A 17,558-nucleotide genomic window follows, 5' to 3' on the forward strand; every position below is an offset into this window, starting at 1 on the left:
GTGACTCTAGGTGAGTTACTTGCTCTCTCCAAATCTCAGCTTTAAAGTCATCTAAAAAATGAAGAAATTGGACTAGATGGACTGTGACGTTTCTTCTAACACAAGAACTATGATTAGGTGGTCTAATCAATCAATAAACATTTCTTTAGCCCCTCTTACATGTAGTGTACTGTGGTAGAAACCAGGAATACAAAGGAACAAATGAATTTGTATTTGCCTTCAAGGAACTTAAATTCTATCAGAAGAAAACAGCATCTGCTGTATAGATACCAGGTGTCATGGAAAGGAAGGACCTAATACCTGGCAGCAGAAGTCTTCTTAGAAACCAAGTGTCTTCTTTAAAGTCTAGTTCTATTTTTCACTATGCAATGTGGCCTCTCAAATGTAGGTTTTCTTAACTGCAGAAAAATAGTACACACCCCAGATCATCAAACAACTCATCAAGAAATATATCCAGACAAGTAAGCTCATGTCCACATGTTCCAGGTGCCTTAAATTTGGCCTAGGACATGCTAAGCTTGTATCTAGTCAAAGTTTTTGTAACATGAATTTCTATAGATGCAAATAGGCTAGGGTACTTGGTTATGATTGGTTTTACTTTTGTAAGGCAATAGGCTAATAGTCACATTTCTAAGAAAACAGAGTCTGTATGTGCTTGGCTGACTTTGTAACTTTTTGACTTTGGGGCCAGTATGGTGTTCTGGAAGGACCACTGGATTTAGCACCAAAAGTTCTAAGACAGAGTTCAAAGCATGGCTTTGTTTCTTACTAGTTAGAGTTACTTTAGCGAGCCAAACAGGTGACAAAGGCAAAAGTGGTCAAGCCACATCTGGAATATTGTGTCCAATTTGGGGGCACCATATTTTAGGAAGGATACTGACACATTGTAGCACCTCCACATGAAGACAAGCAGGACACTAAAGAGTTTGGAGACTATGATGTGCAAGGACCAGGTAAAGGAAATGGGAGAGTTGAACATGGGGAAGAATAGACAGGCAAGACCTGGTCACTTTATTCCAACATTTGAAGGGTTATCAAGTGAAAGAGGTATTGAATTTGTTATAATTGGTCCAGGAAAATACAGAAATTATAATCAATCAGTGAAAGTGACATGGAGACAGATTTGAGCTAGATATATTGGGGAGGGGGATTTTTCTAAGAATTAAAACTATCCATAGACAAGATGAGCTGCTTCAGGGAGAAATGAATTCCTTTCCATAAGATCATATATTTAAAGCTAGAAAGGACTATAGAAGTCATGAGCCTCAACACTTTCATTTCCTTATTTCATGAGGAAACTGAGGCTGAGAGATGTTAAATTATTTGCCCAAATATTGCCCAAATATTTGCCTACCTATTATCAGGTGACAGAGCTGGGATATGTAACTAGGTTTACTGTCTACAAATACAATATCCTTTCCACTATATCAGGCTGCTAGAGAAATAATTCAGGATTAGATAGAATGACCACTTATCAGGGATGATGATCAGGAAATTCCTTCTCAGGTCCATAGCTGAGCTACATAATCATTAAGGTCCATTTCAAGACCTAGTCTAGGATTCTACCATCCATATTTTATAAAACAGAGACAACCAAACTTAGACTATCTCTCACAGAATTGTTGGGAGGATTAAATGAGTGTATGAATGTGAAAGTGCTTCATAAATTCTAAACAACTCTAGAAATGTGAGCTATTATTTGACTTGCAAAGTTCTTTCATTGCTATTATTTCCCTTTATTCTCACAAATTCTCCCTGTTGGGTGTAGCAAGCTTAGAAAGTACGGATGAGTTATTGGTCTAACAGAGGCCTAGAAAGCATAGCATACTACTGCTTTTCCACATGAAAAAACTAGTCAGCGATTTTACAGAATAAAGAATGGCCCTTTTTATTCCTTCTTTAGATTCTTCAATTAGATGATTTTTTAAAAAGTGCACAAGGGGAATATATTTAATAAGTTACCTGGACAAGGACACCCAGGAATGTTTGTGTTAAGTTATAACTTTGAGAACTGAGGCAGAATAATTGTGGTAAACAGATTTGTAAATTCTCTGATCCTGGGGACTGATTGGAGTGCTATCATTTATATAGCACCTACTATGTGCTAAGTACTGTGCTAAGAATTTTACAATTATTATCTCATTTTATCCTCACCACAACCATGGGGGGAGGTAGGTCCTATTTTTATCCTCATTTTACATATAAAGAAACTGAGGCAAAAGAGTTTAAATAACGTTCCCAAAGTCATATAGCTAGTAAGTGTTTGAGGATGGATTTGAACTCAGGTCTTTCTGACTCCAAGTCCAGCACTCTATCCACTATGCCACCTAGATGCTGGACCAACTCTGGATCAACTTCAAGAAGGTGAGATGATAAAACTTGTTTAAGTAAATAAAATGCTCACAGTGTGGTGAATTCTGTTACTGAATTGTTATGTGACCTTGACCTGGGACATAAGAGCTTAAAACAAAATGTTTGTTGGCTGACTTGTGGGTTTCACCTTTCTGAGCCCCAGATTTATGACCTCTGAAATAGAGCAAAATTCTGCTTGCATTGCCTCCTTCACAGGGCTGTTATAAGGATCAAGTGAGATTGCTCTAAAGAGCATGTGAAGCTCTTCATAGCATGCTATGTAAGCCTTAGTTTTTATACTGCAGAAAAGGAGAGGTGTTGTTTCCTTAAAATATCATGGACAGAAAGCCCACTTGCTAATCCAGAAATATTGTTATAAAGAGAGAGGCAATCTGGTTGATAGGGACATCTGTTAATCCCAGGTACATTTGTGAGATGGAGGTCAAATATATAGTGGATAGGAACACTTGGACCAGATAAATCCAGTGTTCAGTGTGTGGTATTCTAAGGAAGCAAGAAAGTATCTCTGCATTTACTTGTTGGCATGCATAGGGACATAGATTTAGACCTGGAAAGTAACTCAGAGGCCATATAATTCAACTTTTCCATTTGACAGATAAGAAACTGAGGTACAGGGAGCTTGAGTATCTTTCCTAAAGTCAATAAATGAATATCTGAGACAAAATTTGAACACAGATTGAGTGTTCTGGACCCTTAGATTACATGACCTTTCCTCTATATCACACTGAGGTTGCATATACATGAAACCTTCTGTCTCATTGATTTGGCCTTCCCATGTCCCGGCAATAATAATGTCAGGCTACAGTAACCCTGGATTCTTAAAGACAACACCATGGTAACACAAATTGCAGAAGGTACAATAGGTGGTAGTGGGGGGCAGCTAGGTGGCGCAGTGGATAGAGCACCAGCCCTGAAGTCAGGAGGACCTGAGTGCAAATCCAGCCTCAGACCAAACACTTGACATATACTAGCTGTGTGACCTTGGGCAAGTCACAACCCCAATTGCCTCACAAATAAAAAAAAAAGTGGTGGTAGGTGCTTGCAAATGTTTAACTATTGGCTCTTCCCCCCAAAAAAATATATATATAATATATATATATATATATATATATATATATATGCACAACAGATATTTAAGCTTAATGTGCACTATTAAAATTTTCTCCATCCCTTTCTGAAGCTGAGCCAATCAACAAAACAATAAATCAAGCCCTGGTAGCATTTTCCAATTTCCTAAGGTGTAAATGTACAGAAAATTTAACAATCAGCCATCTTGAGCTGGTTCAAGTTGACTCCATCACATTGCTGGTCCAACCAAGGTGGAAGAGATAGGTTGTATTTCTATTATCCAAGGGCTTGCTCTGCTAGGTGCTTAGAGATTCATAACTGCCTGGTAATCAAGTGATGATTCTACTTAGCATTTCCATATTTCTCATGTTTCTTGGTTGGGAACTACAAGTTTTATAATGAGAAAACCCCTTTAAAGTGAACCTAGGTCCTTAGCAATACAAGACAGGTTCTATCAAAATTTACTACAAAATGGTATATGGTAAAGTGTTACATTTTTGTGGTAAAGACAGTTTAAAAATGTCAATATATAATATAGTGTGGATTACGCAGGAATGAAAATGAATATAAAAGTAATGAGAATTCTGAACAATGTGGGGCGGAAATCATTAGGAAAGACTTCAAACATTTGCCTCTGACATACAATATCTGGGTGACAATTACATGGTCTATTAATCTGACTAAGCCTCAATGTCCTCATCTGTAAGTTGGGAATCTGTTTGCATTATCTACCTCACAAGGTTGTGAGGATCAAATGAATTAATGTATGTAGTGTGCTTTGTAAATCATAAAATACCATGAAACTTAAGACCTTGGTTCAAATCCTTCTTCTGACACATAATGACTGTTTGACTCTAGGAAAGCCATTCATGTATTCTTAGTGTCTCAAAACAAGGTTCTAAGACTATAAGTTGGAGAGAAAGTGCCCATCTACATTGGTAGAGGGAGTTTATTCTCTGAGAGTGCCCTTTACCAATAAAATCCTGGGTGTAATACCAAAACAAAATAAGGTAGTGCTATTTTTATTGTTAGTAAGTGGGAAGGTGGGACATGGATTGGTTCTTGAAGGCTAGGTAGGATGTGACTAGGTAAAAAGAAGAGGATGCATTTTCAATTAGGGAGGAACAGTATGAGCTGTTGTAAATGCATTGCAAATGACTTTTGGAATTGAGCCATTGCTCATTGCAAACTGCAGATAGGAATAAGGATAATATGTATCCCAGTGACAGTAAGAAGATTGGATGAATAGTTAATAGGGAGATATCATAGGCTCTTGAGTAGAGGAGAACAGAATCAGCAAACTATATGCCAGTAGACTTGACTTTGATTCATGGGAATTTCTATAATAGAATATTAAAGCAATCATTGTCAACTATTTAGATAGAAAAACAGTGCATATAAAGAGCCAGCATGATTTCAGCAAGAACAAATACTGTAATATTAAGTTAATTTCTTTCTTCCTTCCTTCCTTCTTTCCTTCCTTCCTTTTTTTGGACAAGCCTAAGAGAAATGCTATGGATATAATTTACCTAGATTTCAATCAGTCAGTCAACAGATATTTATTAAACACTTGCTAGGTGCCGGGTACCTGGCCTGGAGTCATGAAGACTCATCTTCATGAGTTCAAATCTGGCTGTAGACACTTACTAGCTGTGTGACCCTAAGCAAATCATTTAACCCTGTTTAACTCAGTTCCTTTATCTGTAAAATGAGCTGGAGAAGGAAATGGCAAACTACCCCAGTATCTTTTTCCAATAAAATCACAAATGCAGTCATGAAGACTTGGATACAACTGAAAACTACTGAATAACAATAATAATAAGATGGTAGGAACTATGCTAAATGTTGGGGTACAAAAACAAAAAAAGCTACCCTTGTCCTCAAGGAACTCACATTCCAATGAATAGGACAACATATTCATAACTATGTATATACATATATGCAAAGTAGAGAGAAGCTGACCTCAGAGCCAAGGCATTACTTGTTTTTCTTCCTTTATTCTCAAAGAGGACCAATAACATCTCAATGAATTGGGTTTAAGGGAGGTAGAGCTGTGCAAAGTCACCAGCCTCAGTCTCTCCTGCTGAGTCATTGCAGTCCAGTGGAAAGACAAGAGTCAAGATGATTATAGATGGCCCAGAATGAGGTAGATGACCTTAACCTTTTTCAATTAAAGTCTTTCTCACGTCTTGGTTTGTCTGAGGCCATGTTCATTCAATGACTAAGGGATAGGTAAAAACTGAGACAAAAGATGCCCCAATTTACCATCACAAAAGTTTCAATCTGGGAGGAGAAGACCCTCAGAATTTCTGGCCAGAATAGAAAACTATTTCTATTTGCACTCAGCCTAAGCCATCAAAATCTAAACAATGGGCAACAAAGGCTTGGTCTGGGTCCTGTTATTGGCCATTCCGTGAAAGGTAGAATGATTTGGGTTTAAAGGCAGCTTTATTTGACTCACAAGAGGCTTTTATAAAACCTGTTTTTTTCAGAGCTATACTTCAAGAAATCATAAACTAAAACTGTGTAGGACAAAGAATAAATTGTCCCAGATTTTTAAGAAAACAATAATAATAATAAAATAAATAGAATTTTAAAAACTCTAGCCTCCAAACACTAAGATATCTTACAAAATATAAGTGACCAAAAATTATGTTCCTTTGGACAGATCACCCACATGTAAAGGTATGACACCTCAAGTGAGGAGAAGGACCACATATGGTGAGGGAAGAAGAAGGAGGAGGAGGAGGAGGAGAACATAATAGGGAGTCATTGGGATGTCTCAAAGGTGTGTGACATGGCTAGACGTACACTTTAAGAAAGTTACTTTGGAAGCTGAATAGACTGTAGATTGGAACCATGAAAGACATGAGGGACAGATACTAATTAGAAGACTGTTTTATAATAGTTTAGGTATTCAGATGTAACGGCTAGAGGAGATGAGTGTCTATACCAGTAGAGTGATGTCCTGGACTTACTCTTCTAGAGCTAAGCTGACCGCTTTTCCGCCTCAGGATTTGAGGGATAACTCTGGAGGGTTGGAATATCTCTTTCTATTGCTATCAGTTCAAACCCCATTACAGTCTGTTCTTTTCACTGTTAACTTCCAGGGATCAATGTCCTAGTTCCATTTAGCCAATTAGTATCTATTAGATTTTATAAAGGGATATTTATTTGTAGATATAGCAAGAACGGAAACATAAACATTCCATCCACTCCCATCCACCCCTAGTACCTGGGAAGGGTAAAATTTTCCCTTTTCTACCTTGGGCTTGGGGAGAGTGAGCTCACACTCAGCACCTAGGGAAATGAAAACAGGCAAAGGCAGAGGCTCATATTAATGGCTTAGATTCTTGATCTCAGATGGCAATGGCTCAAGGGCTATTGACTTACATTATTGTCTTTCTCCTCTATATAGCAAAAATCCAGAAGCAAGAGACTGAACCTGGATGACTAATGCATTTTGAATTGCCCCATTTCTGGCTCAGCAGCCAATCATTTGTCTACTATGTCCTCATCACATGGTTAACAGGCAAGAACCAGATTCAGAATATCAGTGCCTGCTCCAAAGTCCAAGCATTGTATCAGCTGAAAAATCTGTATATTCATAAGGTTTCTTGGTCATTTCCCCTGTTTTACTCTCCTTTGTTTATCTGGAGAAAAAAATCCCATCCTAGGCAAATCAGTCAGGGTACAATTTGAGCACACAGTCCATTTCTTCAATACAGAATAGTTATGTGAATGACGATAAGGGGATATATATAGGAGATTTTGTGAAGGTAAATATGACAAGACTAGTTGGGTATGTAGGGTAAGCGGAACTGAGGAATTGACAATTTTGTTTGTTTGTTTGTTTTTTAATTTTTTTCCTGTCAGCGAGGGAGAAATACCTGAAGGAAGAGTGCAAAACAAATATATATTCTTATGTTCTTTTGACCTTTTATTTAAAACTACTCTACATATACCCATTAATCTATATCAGTTGAGATAGACCACACCTTCCTCTTGGGAACTTGTGTCCTATAGCATGTTCATCGTCATCATTCATATAAAATTGATTAATATTAATAATAGCAGATTTGAAAGTCCTTCAAAGTTTACAAAATGTTTTCCTCACAAAAAGACCTTATAAAATAGACAGAACAAGTATAATTAACCCCATTTTTGAAATGAAGAAAGTGAGCCTCAGAACGATGTGGGTCACTTAGTACATGTCAGTGTTAGGTGAGATTCAAGCTCAGACTTTTGGATCCTAACACAAGGGCTCTTTTATACCATGCGCTGCCTTAGTTTGTCTTCATGCAACCAAGTGCTCACCTGTAAGATGATAAATGGGCAAACAACAACTTTGAATAACTTGACAATTCAAGTCAATGCAAAGATCAACTACAGTTTCAGAGGACTGATGATAAGTCATGGTACTCACTTCCCAATAGAGAGTTGATGGATTTAGCGTGCAGGGCACAGCAGAATTGCTTTGGATGTGGTCAATACAGGAATTTTGTTTTTCTTGTATATACATATTTCTTTCCCATTGGGGGGACTTGACATATTATATTGTTATAATATGTAACAAATACATATACATGTATGTATATAAAGACATCTATACATACATATATGTACATATATACACACATATTTGTCATCTATGAACCACATTTCAACCAGATATATGAGGATAAATATAGTTTATAGATTTGGATCTGGAAGTGACCTCAGAGAGAATCTAGTCCAATCCCTTCATTTTATATATGAGGAAAATGAGACCCCAAGATGTTAACGGCTTGCTTAAGGTCAAACTCATAGAATTAGTGGAGTTAGGAATTGACCCAGATTCTCTGATCCTGACTGGCTCTAAATCATCAGAAGACCTTAATGAGGAATAGCAGTACAGATTTTGGCTAAATGGATTGCTGCCATGCTCCAGATTTTTTTCTTGGGTACATGTCCTGTCTCATCAATTATAATATAATCAACCTGTGAGTAGAGTTTGGCCCTATGGTGCCCAGCACATTACTGGGCACTTGAATGATAAAATGAAAATAGGGCAAGCCTCCAAAGCAGCTGCTCGGCTTTGCCACTGTCTTGTGGCAAAGAAAGACAAACAAGCAAAACCTCATTGAGCCAGTACTTAGTTGTATTCACAATACAATTATAGGATCATAGAGATTTAGAGCTTGAAGAAACTTGATGGAAATCTAATCCAACTCCTTCCTCCACTTATAATTTAGGAACCAGAGGCCCAGAGAAGTGATGTGATTTTCCCAATGTCTCCCAGGTATTAAATATGAATGGCAGGGCAAGGGTTTGAACCCATGTTTCTGGCTCCAAACTTAATGCTTTAAAAAAAATAATAACAACTTACTCTAGAGTTTATAGTGCCTGATATTGCTGACAATAATTTTTAGAAATGATTAAAACCCTCAAAGAGAAGGGCATGATTTGTCTGCGACACAAGTGAAATAAGTTAAAAATTCAGTACTGACCAAGGGTTCTTGGAATACTGAGGAGTTGGGATAGGAGACATCAGGAAAACTATATTGTCAACAATGGGTTTCTATTGTGTTTTTATTTTTATTGTTTTGAAAATAAGATCTTCCTACTAGAGTTTGTATGCTTTATGAATTTTGGTTGTAAAACTGGGTTGGGGTTGAGTGTGGGAGAAAATAGACTTCCTTGTTGCCTAAAAAATCTTGCATGGCACTTTATCATGGATAAGACATGCTTTCAAAATCTCCCTAATCTCTTAAAATCTCCCAGGCTTTTTTTTTTCCTTTTTCTTTCCTGGTAAATGAAAAGTACTCCATACCTAAAAAAAAAAAAAAAAAAAAATGGTCCTGAGGATTCATCTAATTCCTTTTTCCCTTTCCCCTCCTTAAATCTTGTCTCTCCTATCCCTCCTGCTGTGACTTCAGTTCTGTACATAGAAGGATAATCAATAGTTATTTTTAGGTCTTCAACACACCATGAGATTGGTAATTAACCAAGGCGATGTCTCTGAGAAGGGACTGTTTCTATTGTATATGAGGATGATATTTGCAGGAGGATTTTTTCCTCCTAAAGCAAATGTTTATTAGCTCATTGCAGACTTTAATTCCTGACAGCCATGTACAAAGGTCATGAGCAGCTCTCTCTGTAAATTGTCTCTCAGCTTCATGTTTATCCTTTCTGGATTGGGAGGAAATTTGACTAGAAAGTCTGAGAATGGAAGTGGGTGATAGAAAGCTCCATATTACTGCATTGCCCCTTTGGAGAGATGAGGAAAAAATGAAATACATTATATATATATATATATATATAAGAGAAAAATATAAAAGAAGCAAGAAAAGAGTGTAGCTGGTAATTCTGTGTTCTAGAGATAAAAGGAAAAATAAGGCAACATTGTGACCACTATTTTGGAGACTAGAATAAAAAAAGAGGGACCTCCCTTGCAAACCAGCTGAGCTTTTTCCATTTAAAATGATTAAGTGTTCCATTTTAAATTAACAAAGATGATTATCCTATGTTTAGCAAGTAGCAAATGAAAGACAAGTAAGATGATTCCTTTTGTTCAAACCTGTCTATAGATGAAATCTCTCCTTCTCCAGATAGGATAGAAGAATAAAAAGGGAAATGGAATCAGAATCAGATGACCTGTGTTAAATCTTAGCTCTGTTGCTTGCTTCCTAAATGAATGACCTTGGGCAAGTAACTTAACCTCAATTAGTGAGTCAATAGACATTAAGTGCCTACTGTGTGCTAGGCACTACTGGGTGCTAGGCACAGTGCTGAAGTTCCAGGGATACAAAGAAAGGCAAAAGACAGTTCTTGCTGTGACAGAGCTTGCAGTCTAATGGAGGAGACAATAGGTAAACACCTATGTACAAATGAGTTAGATACAAGATAAATTAGAGATAATCAACAGAGGGAAGGCACTAGAATTAGAGAGAATTGATAAAGAGGTCAGTGTCATTGGATTAAAATGCGTATGGGGAAAGTGGCATAAAGTATAATAAGCCTGAAACGGTGGTTTGTGCATGGTGGAGGGTGAGGTGGGGGATAATGGGCTTCAAATGCCAAAAAGAATATTTTGTATTTAATTCTGGAAATCATAGCAAGTCATTGCAGTTTATTGAGTAGGGGAATAGCTATTGAGAAGCACTTTAGAATATGAACTTTAGTAGCTGAATAGAGGATAGATCTGAGTGGGTAGAGATTTATGGTAGGCAGACCCACCAGCAATAGTCCAAGGTGGAGGAGATGAGGGCCTATACTAGGACAGTGGCAGTGTCTGAGGAGAGAAGCAGGTGTATTTGAGAGATGTTAAAAAGGTGAAATCTTGAAAAACAGTCATTAGATATTCAGAGTGAGTGTGAGAGAAGAATTGAGGATGAAAGGTTGCAGGTCTGGGTGACTGGAAGGATGACGGTCAGAAACAGAGGAGTTATTGGGAGGAGAGGGTTGAAAGAGAAAATCCTGCTTTGGAAATGTTATCATGTTGAAAATGGTCATGAGATAGCTAGTGATAGAGATTTGAAGCTCAGAGAGTGATGCTATTCTAAATCAAGAGATGAGAGTAATGTACATAGCTTTGATAGTTGAATACGTGGGAGCAGAGATCACTAAAAGAAGGATGGAGAGAGAGCAGAAACTATGACAGAAGATAGGGGATAGGGAAAGGGGTTATGCATCAAACTGAGAAGGAACAGTAAGACAGGAAGGAGAATCAGTAGGGTCACAAATAACATAGGAAGAAGGGAGTATGAGAACAAGAGGATAGTTAACGGTGTAAAATGTTTTAAAGAAGTAAAAAAAAGATAATTTCTGAAAAAAGCACATCCTGTTTGGCAAGTAAAGGACCATTGGTCAGACAGAGTAATTTTAACTAAATGTGGAAGTCGTTACTAGTTTAAAAGAAGTTGGGAAGTAAGCTGAAGACTTGGACATGGTGAATGTGTAACTAGTAAGTTGTTGCTGGTCTTTTCTCAATGACCATTGAGGATTGGTTTGCTTAATTAAAAGGGAAAAGATATACAAGCCCCAGGTTCCAAATATTCTACCTTTTAGGAGAGTTATGAAGCTATTAAGAGAAATGAAAAATCACTGTCAGCTCATTTCACCCTCAGGTGACAATTAAGCCACATAGTTAGAAAGGTAGTTTCAGCTATTTATACTCTGTAAGCTGATCTCCCAGAGCTTGCACCACCCACATAGTTGCAATGAATAAGCACAAACATAGAGAAAACAATTGGAATTTACCTCATCTTTTACCCAAAGAAGACAGATTTAATAATACTATTAAAACAATAGAGAGGGGCTTAAAGGGGAATCCTGAAACTTAAATTTAAATCTTCATCTGAAAGGTTAGAGCTAGGGTAGAGGGGAAGAGATAACTGGTGGCCTTCTCAGAGAGGGATGGTTCAGTTCATTCACAGAAAGATTCCATTATGATCGGCAGTCATAATGGGCAAGTTCATTAGAGCCAAGAATAGTCTCTATTTTTCCAACATCTTCTTAGGTACCGGAGAAGGGAAAGTACAACTCTTGTTGTTCACCTGCTTCACTACTTTATCCTTCCTTCTGCCTCCAGATACAGGCACATCTTATTTTATTGCACTTCACAGATACTTCATTTTTTACAAATTGAAAGTTTATGACAACACTGCTTTGAGCAAGTCTATCAACACTATTTTTTTCCAAGAATACATGCTTATATTATTCTGCGTTATGGTGAACTGTGATCAGTGATCTTTGATGTTACTATTGTACCTTGAACTCTGCTCATGTAAAACAGTGAACTTAATTGATATATATTGTATTCCTTCTGAACTGCTCCACAGACAGGCCATTCACCATCTTTCACCCTCTCCTCTGGCCTTCCTATTCCCTGAGACACAACAATATTGAAATTAGGCCAATTAATAACCCTGCAATGGCCTCTGGGTGTTCAAGTGAAAGGAAAAGTCAATCGATGAGGCAAACTTCATTGTTATCTTATTTTTAAAATTGTCACAGCCCCCCCCAACTCTCTCCCAGCCCCCAACCTTCAGCAACCATAGCCTTGATCAGTCAGCATCCATAAACACAGAGGAAGACTCTCTACCAGCAAAAAGATTACAACTCACTGAAAATGGTTAGCATTTTTTAGCAATAAAATATTTTTTAATTAAAGTATGTACATTTTTTAGACATAATACTACTGCACATTTAATAGACTACAGTATAGTATAAACATAACTTTTATATGCACTGGGAAATGAAAAAAATCATGTGATTTGCTTTATAAAATAGTGGTCTGGAACTGAACCCGCAATATTTCTAAGACATGTCTGTATGTTGTTGTTGTTCGATTGTTTCCAAAGCTTCAGGACTCCATTTTGGGATTTTATTGACCAAGATACTGGAATGGTTTGCCATTTCCTTCTCCAGCTCATTTTATAGATGAAGAAACTGAGGCAAACAAGGTTAAGTGACTTGCCCAGGGTCACAGTTAGTAAATATCTGAGGCCACATTTGAACTCACAAAGGTGAGTCTTCCTGATTCCAGGCCAAGTGCTCGGTTCACTGCACCACCTAGTTCACACATTTTATGGGCCTGTAAACAATCCCCTAAATCATGCAATTTTCCTTCAAATTTCAAGCCACATTTCCCAAGCAGCTATGCATTTACTCTCTGGGGACTTGCCCCACCTGTGGAGATATATACATATAAATGCTATAGATACTGCAAGCTCTTCTAGAAGTTTGGCTATAAAGAAAAGAGAGATAGAGAGGTTGATAACTTGTGGGGAAGGGATGTTCAAATAAAGGCTTTTGTTTTGTTTTGTTTTTAGATAAAGAAGAACCCAGGCATGCTGAAGGAAGTGAGGAATGAGAGAATAACTGTGGGAGCAATTAAGGGAAGATATCCAGGGGTTTGGAAGCAGGCCCAAACACAGAGCTTGACTTTGGCGAAAAGAAGGGCTGTCAGATACAGGAGCAAGAGGAGACAATGAGGAATACTCTAAAGGGATTTTGAGATGTTGAATGTGGAATAAAAGAGAATAAGGTTGGGATCAATCAAGAATATTCTAGTTAGATTTCTGTCATCTGATTCTGATGAGGATGGGATTGAGGCCCCAGAAAGGAGGGGCTTTCCCACATGGCCAAATCTCTGGCATTCCCATGAGGCTATAATCCCACCAACTGGCCTTTCGCTGTGGCTACACCCAATCTCCCCTCCTTAGTCTTGCCTTCCTATGGCCTCAGGCCACTTCCCACCCTCAGTAATTTTTTTTTTAACCTCATGGACTATGTGGCCACTCCCAGATCCCTCCCACAGGCCTTCTGTGTATAAGGTCCATTCTGTCTCCATTAAGAGGCTGGGATTCCTAAAATCTAGCCACTGCTTAGATTCCTAAAATCTAGCTACTGGTCAGATTCTTATAATCTAGCCAATAGCTCACTAATGTTCAGACTCCTTAAGAGTCTGCCCAATATGACAGATGTTCTAATAAACCTCCTCTTTGGCTGAAAGAAGACTTGGGTCGAATTCTTGCAGACAGGACCTGTGTGTTGTGATTTTGGGATGCCAGGACTCCTGAACCTCTAAACTGCATCAATTCTAATGAATGTACCTAAGTTTATTACAGGAAAGATGATCTCATTTCATGTAAATAAACACCTGTAAAAAGCACACATGGATTGTAGATTTTGTGACAAAGGAGAGAGGAGAAAAATGGGAAATGGAGGCTTGGAGCTATAACCCTCACAGTTGGGAATATTTAGGGATTCAGTTGTAGGAACAGAAGGAAAGAATTTTGGATTGTAGCCCAGACAAGATTTGTAGCGAGGATGACAGTATTGATATGTAAGAGAAAAAACCAGTGTCCATCACAGTGTTTCTATGAGGGTGACCTCATTTCTCTCCCCAGGAAACTAAAACCTACAGCAGGATCTAGGGTCGTTAATTTCTCCCATCTACCTACCTCATAATTAGTGGATCTGCTTCACAGGCATACAATCCATGGGAAGAAGACACCAGGACATTAGCACATTGTGAACATCTGACCCTTGATTTGGGGAAATGATGAAAAATTAATGGATGCAGATGTGCTTATCCCATGGTGGACAGATGTTCACTTTACACACCATTTAGAATTCCCTGCTGTGGCTGCCTACAGGATGATAAATAAAATGACTAAATGATGTGAAGATCAACAAAAGCATTAGGAAAATACAGCATGCTCCAGAGCCTGCTCATGTCATTCTTTATAGTAGAGACACAATATAGGACATTTTGCCTCATTTATGCAGGTGCCACACCCTAACAGGCTGAAATACTGCTCCTTTTGTCACAGTTTCTAAAAAAAAAAAAGATAATCTCCATTCTTCTAGCTAAAGTAATACTTGGATTAGTTATGTTTAGGTTTAAATTAGCGATCTTTGCATGCCTTCTGTTTCTTTTGATCAAAGGAATTTCTATGTTTAGCTCGGTTTTATTCACCTTGTCCAAGAGATCCCTCTGTTTCCTGCTTCCAGAATAACCTCTAGGTTAAAAACAAAGGATGGGTCCATCAGTCAATATGTATCTACTAAGCATCAGGCACTGTTCTAGGCACTGGGGATACAAGTTTAATAATGAAACAAGTACTATTCATAATGCACTTATAATCTAATAGGAGACCAGAAGTACATGTAAAATATGCACAATATAAGTATAGAGTTAATAAACATAAATATATAAAATGTAGTTGAATATAAAGTAGTTGGGGAGAGAGGACACTGGCAGATGGGAATCAGATCAAGTAAGGCTCCATGCTTGAGCTATTGTTTGTTCTTCATGCTCAAAGAAGACCAAAATGATGAAGACCATAAAGATATATGCACCAACTAGTATAGCATCCAAATTCTTAGAGGAGGAGTTAAGCGAGTTATAGGAAGGAATAGACAGGAAAACTATAGTAGTGGGAGACCTCAACCTTCTCCTCTCAGAACTAGATAAATCTAACTACAAAATAAACAAAAAAGAAGTTAAGGAGTAAATAGAATTTTAGAAAAGTTAGATATGGTAGACCTCTGGAAAAAAAATTGAATGGGGATAGAAAGAAATATGCCTTTCTTTTTCTGCTCAGCAGTACATGGTAAGAGATTACAGCAATTTATCACAAGGATAATACACTATGACCTGGTTCAATATCAGGAAAACTATCAGCATAATTGACTATATCAATAACAAAATCAACAGAAATCATATGATTAGATATGATTAGATCAGATCTATGGACAAGGGAAGAATTTATGACCAAACAAAAGATGAGAACATTGTGAAATGCAAAATGAATAATTTTGATTATATTAAATTGAAAAGGTTTTACACAAACAAAACCAATAAAACCAAGATTAGAAGGAAAGCAGAAAGAAAAGAAACTTTAAAAAAAATTATTTATTTGTTTTTAGTTTTCAACAGTCACTGCTATAAGGTTTTGAGTGATAAATTTTCTCCTCATCCTTCCACTCGCCCCTCCTCAAGATGGCGTGCAATTTGATATAGACTGTACATGTACAATCATATTAAACATATTCATACATTAGTCATTGTAAAGAAGAATTAGAACCAGAGGGAAAAAACACCATGAGAAAGAAGAAACAGAGAGAGAGAGAGAGAGAGAGAGAGAGAACAGTATGCTTCGATCTGCATTCAGACTCCATAGGTATTTCTCTAGATGAGGATCATGAGTCTTTTGGAATTGTCATAGATCATTGCATTGCAGAGAAGAGTTTAGTTTATCAAAGCTCTTCATCACACAGTGTTACTGTTACTATATACAGTGTCCTACTGTTTCTGCTCACTTCACTCCACATCAGTTCAGGTAAGTCTTTTCAGGTTTTTCTGAAGTCCACCTGCTCACCATCTTTTATGGAACAATAGCGTTCCATTACATTCATATACCACAACTTGTTCATCCATTCTCAAATTGGTGGGCATCCCTTCAATTTCTAGTTCTTGGCCATCACAAAAAGAGCTGCTATAAATATTTTTGTATATGTAGGTCCTTTTCCCATTTTTATGATCTCTTTGGGACACAGACCTAGAAATCGTATTGCTGGGTCAAAGAGTACGCACAGTTTGATTGCCCTTTAGACATAGTTCCAAATTGCTCTCCAAAATGGTTGGATCAGCTCACAACACTACCACCAACAATGTAGTAGTGTTCCAATTTTCCCACATCTTCTCCAACATTTATCATTTTCCTGTCTTGTCCTGTCAGTCAATTGGATAGGTGTGATGCACCTCAGAGTTGTTTTAATTTGCATTTCACTAATTAATGATTTAGAGCATTTTATCATATGACTATAGATAGCTTTAATTTCTTCATCTGAAAACTACCTGTTCATATTCTTTGACCATTCTATCAATTGGGGATTGACTTGTATTCTTATAAATTTGACTCCGTTCTCTATAATTTTAGAAATGAGGACTTTATCAGAGACATTGGCTATAAAAATTGCTTCCCAGCTTTCTGCCTCTTTTCTAATCTTGGTTGCATTGGCTTTGTTTATACAAAAAAACTTTTTTTTAATTTAATGTAATCAAAAGTATCCATTTTGCATCTCATAATGTTCTCTATCTCTTGTTTTGTCATAAATCTTTCCATTCTACATAAATCTGACAGGTAAACTATTAAAGGAAACAATTTTTAAAGAAAGTGTTTCTGATAAAGGCCTCATTTCTCAATTATATAGAAAACTAAATATAAGTCATTTCCCAATTGAGAAATGGTCAAATCATATGTACAAGCAGTTTTCACATGAAGAAATTAAAGCTATCTATAGTCGTATAAAAAAATGCTCTAAATCAATAATGATTAGAGAAATGCTAATTAAAACAATTCTGAGGTACCACCTTACACTTACCTAATTGGCTAATGTGACAGAAAAGGAAAATGATAAATGTTGAAGAACATGTGGGGAAATTGGAACACTAATGCATTGTTGGTGGTGTTGCAAGCTTGTCCAACCATTTTGGAGAGCAATTTGGAACTATGCCCAAAGTGCAATCAAACTGTGCATGCCCTCTGATTCAACAATAACACTACTAGGTCAGTATCCCAAAGATATCATAAAAAAAAAAAAGGAAAAGGACCTAAATATAC

Source organism: Phascolarctos cinereus, unplaced genomic scaffold (assembly GCF_003287225.1).
Source record: "Phascolarctos cinereus isolate Bilbo 61053 unplaced genomic scaffold, phaCin_HiC Scaffold_2;HRSCAF=192, whole genome shotgun sequence".
Lineage (NCBI taxonomy): Eukaryota > Metazoa > Chordata > Mammalia > Diprotodontia > Phascolarctidae > Phascolarctos > Phascolarctos cinereus.